This window comes from Cebidichthys violaceus, unplaced genomic scaffold (assembly GCF_023349555.1).
Source record: "Cebidichthys violaceus isolate CVI_PGR_0920_01 unplaced genomic scaffold, fCebVio1.0.p SCAF_127, whole genome shotgun sequence".
Taxonomy (NCBI): domain Eukaryota; kingdom Metazoa; phylum Chordata; class Actinopteri; order Perciformes; family Stichaeidae; genus Cebidichthys; species Cebidichthys violaceus.
In genome coordinates this window covers 147,501-152,500 of record NW_027176293.1, presented here as the reverse complement: position 1 = coordinate 152,500, position 5,000 = coordinate 147,501, and the positions used below count along the sequence as shown (strand labels likewise).

The 5,000-nt window shown below is 38.2% G+C and overlaps 7 non-coding genes and 2 pseudogenes across 7 annotated transcripts; all 9 read right to left on the bottom strand.

Annotated features, from left to right (window-relative positions):
- Positions 1 to 412: 412 nt before the first annotated feature.
- LOC137869677 (5S ribosomal RNA) lies at positions 413 to 531 on the bottom strand. The gene has a single exon (XR_011102410.1). It is a non-coding gene; the product is annotated as a 5S ribosomal RNA (ribosomal RNA).
- Positions 532 to 983: 452 nt separating this feature from the next.
- Positions 984 to 1,102, bottom strand: LOC137869751 (5S ribosomal RNA). The gene has a single exon (XR_011102480.1). It is a non-coding gene; the product is annotated as a 5S ribosomal RNA (ribosomal RNA).
- A 452-nt stretch (positions 1,103 to 1,554) lies between these two features.
- LOC137869900 (5S ribosomal RNA) lies at positions 1,555 to 1,673 on the bottom strand. The gene has a single exon (XR_011102622.1). It is a non-coding gene; the product is annotated as a 5S ribosomal RNA (ribosomal RNA).
- A 452-nt stretch (positions 1,674 to 2,125) lies between these two features.
- On the bottom strand, positions 2,126 to 2,244 carry LOC137869685 (5S ribosomal RNA). The gene has a single exon (XR_011102418.1). It is a non-coding gene; the product is annotated as a 5S ribosomal RNA (ribosomal RNA).
- Positions 2,245 to 2,697: 453 nt separating this feature from the next.
- Positions 2,698 to 2,816, bottom strand: LOC137869591 (5S ribosomal RNA). Its single transcript, XR_011102325.1, has one exon. It is a non-coding gene; the product is annotated as a 5S ribosomal RNA (ribosomal RNA).
- Positions 2,817 to 3,268: 452 nt separating this feature from the next.
- LOC137869947 (5S ribosomal RNA) lies at positions 3,269 to 3,387 on the bottom strand (annotated as a pseudogene).
- Positions 3,388 to 3,839: 452 nt separating this feature from the next.
- Positions 3,840 to 3,958, bottom strand: LOC137869904 (5S ribosomal RNA). The gene has a single exon (XR_011102626.1). It is a non-coding gene; the product is annotated as a 5S ribosomal RNA (ribosomal RNA).
- A 453-nt stretch (positions 3,959 to 4,411) lies between these two features.
- Positions 4,412 to 4,530, bottom strand: LOC137869782 (5S ribosomal RNA). The gene has a single exon (XR_011102509.1). It is a non-coding gene; the product is annotated as a 5S ribosomal RNA (ribosomal RNA).
- Positions 4,531 to 4,983: 453 nt separating this feature from the next.
- LOC137869961 (5S ribosomal RNA) overlaps positions 4,984 to 5,000 on the bottom strand; it is a 119-nt pseudogene continuing 102 nt past the window's right edge.

The following is a 5,000-nucleotide window of genomic DNA, read 5'->3' as shown; positions in this document are numbered from 1 at the left end:
AATTGCTGTCATTTATAGTACATTTAGGACATGTTTAAGAAATCTCATTTTATGTTCAAAGGGACCCCGTTTTTAAAAAATGAAGCAGTTCTTTGAATGGTAGGGTGAATGGTGAATTAAACTTTACTTTTCTTCACAGAGAACTCTTACCTGTTGGTCGGAACCGGATTGAAAAGACTCAAATACCAACAACAGTAGGTCAATTGCAAAATGTGAATGAACCTAAACCAGTTCATTGATTAACATTCCAAAATGAAAAAAATATTGATATGATATTGATTTATTCTCTTTTCCCTTTTGACTGTTACCCACCTCTTTTTATGCATCTCTTCTTCAATCTTGCCTCTTTCTCAAATATTTGTCAAATGAAAAAGCAGCAGTGTCCTCGGCCTTATGGAGAGAAAAGTGAAAAAGCTTACAGCACCAGGTATTCCCAGGCAGTCTCCCATCCAAGTACTAACCAGGCCCGACTCTGCTTAGCTTCCGAGATTGGACGAGATCGGGCGCTATCAGAGAGGTATGGCCGTAAGCAAGTTTGTCTCCAACACATAGTCCTTTAAAAGCTGTTACAAATTGCTGTCATTTATAGTACATTTAGGACATGTTTAAGAAATCTCATTTTATGTTGAAAGGGACCCCGTTTTTAAAAAATGAAGCAGTTCTTTGAATGGTAGGGTGAATGGTGAATTAAAATTTGCTGTTCTTCACAGAGAACTCTGAGCTATTGGTCAGAATCGGCTTGAAAAGACTCAAATACCAACAACAGTAGGTCAATTGCAAAATGTGAACGAACCTAAACCAGTTCATTGATTAACATTCCAAAATGAAGAAAATATTGATATGATATTGATTGATTCTCTTTTCCCTTTTGACTGTTACCCACTTCTTTTTATGCATCTCTTCTTCAATCTTGCCTCTTTCTCACATATTTGTCAAATGAAAAAGCAGCAGTGTCCTCTGCCTTATGGAGAGAAAAGTGAAAAAGCTTACAGCACCAGGTATTCCCAGGCAGTCTCCCATCCAAGTACTAACCAGGCCCAACGTTGCTTAGCTTCCGAGATCGGACGAGATCGGGCGCAATCAGAGAGGTATGGCCGTAAGCAAGTTTGTCTCCAACACATAGTCCTTTAAAAACTGTTACAAATTGCTGTCATTTATAGTACATTTAGGACATGTTTAAGAAATCTCATTTTATGTTTAAAGGGACCCCGTTTTTAAAAAATGAAGCAGTTCTTTGAATGGTAGGGTGAATGGTGAATTAAACTTTACTTTTCTTCACAGAGAACTCTTACCTGTTGGTCGGAACCTGATTGAAAAGACTCAAATACCAACAACAGTAGGTCAATTGCAAAATGTGAACGAACCTAAACCAGTTCATTGATTAACATTCCAAAATGAAGAAAATATTGATATGATATTGATTGATTCTCTTTTCCCTTTTGACTGTTACCCACCTCTTTTTATGGATCTCTTCTTCAATCTTGCCTCATTCTCACATATTTGTCAAATGAAAAAGCAGCATTGTCCTCTGCCTTATGGAGAGAAAAGTGAAAAATCTTACAGCACCAGGTATTCCCAGGCAGTCTCCCATCCAAGTACTAACCAGGCCCGACTCTGCTTAGCTTCCGAGAACGGACGAGATCGTGCGCAATCAGAGAGGTATGGCCGTAAGCAAGTTTGTCTCCAACACATAGTCCTTTAAAAGCTGTTACAAATTGCTGTCATTTATAGTACATTTAGGACATGTTTAAGAAATCTCATTTTATGTTCAAAGGGACCCCGTTTTTAAAAAATGAAGCAGTTCTTTGAATGGTAGGGTGAATGGTGAATTAAACTTTACTTTTCTTCACAGAGAACTCTGACCTGTTGGTCGGAACCGGATTGAAAAGTCTCAAATACCAACAACAGTAGGTCAATTGCAAAATGTGAACGAACCTAAACAAGTTCATTGATTAACATTCCAAAAAGAAGAAAATATTGATATGATATCGATTGATTCTCTTTTCCCTTTTTACTGTTACTCACGTCTTTTCATGCATCTCTTCTTCAATCTTGCCTCTTTCTCACATATTTGTCAAATGACAAAGCAGCATTGTCCTCTGCTTTATGGAGAGAAAATTGAAAGAGCTTACAGCACCTGGTATTCCGAGGAGGTGTCCCATCAAAGTACTAACCAAGCCCAACTCTGCTTAGCTTCCGAGATCGGACGAGATCGGGCGCGATCAGAGAGGTATGGCCGTAAGCAAGTTTGTCTCCAACACATAGTCCTTTAAAAGCTGTTACAAATTGCAGTCATTTATAGTACATTTAGGACATGTTTGAGAAATCTCATTTTATGTTCAAAGGGACCCCATTTTTAAAAAATGAAGCAGTTCTTTGAATGATAGGGTGAATGGTGAATTAAACTTTGCTGTTCTTCACAGAGAACTCTGAGCTATTGGTCAGAACCGTCTTGAAAAGACTCAAATACCAACAACAGTAAGTCAATTGCAAAATGTGAACGAACCTAAACCAGATCATTGATTAACATTCCAAAATGAAGAAAATATTGATATGATATTGATTGATTCTCTTTTCCCTTTTTACTGTTACCCACCTCTTGTCATGCAACTCTTCTTCAATCTTGCCTCTTTCTCACATATTTGTCAAGTGAAATATGCAGCAGTGTCTTCTGCCTTAAGGAGAGAAAAGTGAAAAGGCTTACAGCACCTGGTTTTCCCAGGCGGTCTCCCATCCAAGTACTAACCAGGCCCGACTCTGCTTAGCTTCCAAGATCGGACGAGATCGGGCGCGGTCAGAGAGGTATGGCCGTAAGCAAGTTTGTCTCCAACACATAGTCCTTTAAAAGCTGTTACAAATTGCTGTCATTCATAGTACATTTAGGACATGTTTAAGAAATCTCATTTTATGTTCAAAGGGACCCCGTTTTTAAAAAATGAAGCAGTTCTTTGAATGGTAGGGTGAATGGTGAATTAAACTTTGCTGTTCTTCACAGAGAACTCTGAGCTATTGGTCAGAACCGGCTTGAAAAGACTCAAATACCAACAACAGTAGGTCAATTGCAAAATGTGAACGAACCTAAACCAGTTCATTGATTAACATTCCAAAATGAAGAAAATATTGATATGATATTGATTGATTCTCTTTTCCCTTTTGACTGTTACCCACTTCTTTTTATGCATCTCTTCTTCAAACTTGCCTCTTTCTCACATATTTGTCAAATGAAAAAGCAGCAATGTCCTCTGCCTTATGGAGAGAAAAGTGAAAAAGATTACAGCACGAGGTATTCCCAGGCAGTCTCCCATCCAAGTACTAACCAGGCCCGACTCTGCTTAGCTTCCAAGATCGGACGAGATCTGGCGCAATCAGAGAGGTATGGCCATAAGCAAGACTGTCTCCAACACATAGTCCTTTAAAAGCTGTTAAAAATTGCTGTCATTTATAGTACATTTAGGACATGTTTAAGAAATCTCATTTTATGTTCAAAGGGACCCCGTTTTTAAAAAATGAAGCAGTTCTTTGAATGGTAGGGTGAATGGTGAATTAAACTTTGCTGTTCTTCACAGAAAACTCTGAGCTATTGGTCAGAACCGGCTTGAAAAGACTCAAATACCAACAACAGTAGGTCAATTGCAAAATGTTAACGAACCTAAACCAGTTCATTGATTAACATTCCAAAATGAAGAAAATATTGATATGATATTGATTGATTCTCTTTTCCCTTTTTACTGTTACACACCTCTTTTCATGCATCTCTTCTTCAATCTTGCCTCTTTCTCACATATTTGTCAAATGAAAAAGCAGCAGTGTCTTCTGCCTTATTGAGAGAAAAGTGAAAAAGCTTACAGCACCAGGTATTCCAAGGCAGTCTCCCATCCAAGTACTAACCAGGCCCGTCTCCGCTTAGCTTCCGAGATCAAACGAGATCGGGCGCGATCACAGAGGTATGGCCGTAAGCAAGTTTGTTTCCAACACATAGTCCTTTAAAAGCTGTTACAAATTGCTGTCATTTATAGTACATTTAGGACATGTTTAAGAAATCTCATTTTATGTTCAAAGGGACCCCGTTTTTAAAAAATGAAGCAGTTCTTAGAATGGTAGGGTGAATGGTGAATTAAACTTTGCTGTTCTTCACAGAGAACTCTGAGCTATTGGTCAGAACTGGCTTGAAAAGACTCAAATACCAACAACAGTAGGTCAATTGCAAAATGTCAACGAACCTAAACCAGTTCATTGATTAACATTCCAAAATGAAGAAAATATTGATATGATATTGATTGATTGTCTTTTCCCTTTTTACTGTTACCCACGTCTTTTCATGCATCTCTTCTTCAATCTTGCCTCTTTCTCACATATTTGTCAAGTGAAATATGCAGCAGTGTCTTCTGCCTTAAGGAGAGAAAAGTGAAAAGGCTTACAGCACCTGGTATTCCCAGGCGGTCTCCCATCCAAGTACTAACCAGGCCCGACTCTGCTTAGCTTTTGAGATCGGACGAGATCGGGCGCAATCAGAGAGGTATGGCCGTAAGAAAGTTTGTCTCCAACACATAGTCCTTTAAAAGCTATTACAAATTGCTGTCATTTATAGTACATTTAGGACATTTTTAAGAAATCTCATTTTATGTTCAAAGGGACCCCGTTTTTAAAAAATGAAGCAGTTCTTAGAATGGTAGGGTGAATGGTGAATTAAACTTTGCTGTTCATCACAGAGAACTCTGACCTGTTGGTCAGAACTGGCTTGAAAAGACTCAAATACCAACAACAGTATGTCAATTGTAAAATGTGAACGAACCTAAACCAGTTCATTGATTAACATTCCAAAATGAAGAAAATATTGATATGATATTGTTTGATTCTCTTTTCCCTTTTTACTGTTACCCACCTCTTTTCATGCATCTCTTCTTCAATCTTGCCTCTTTCTCACATATTTGTCAAGTGAAATATGCAGCAGTGTTTTCTGCCTTAAGGAGAGAAAAGTGAAAAAGCTTACAGCACCTGGT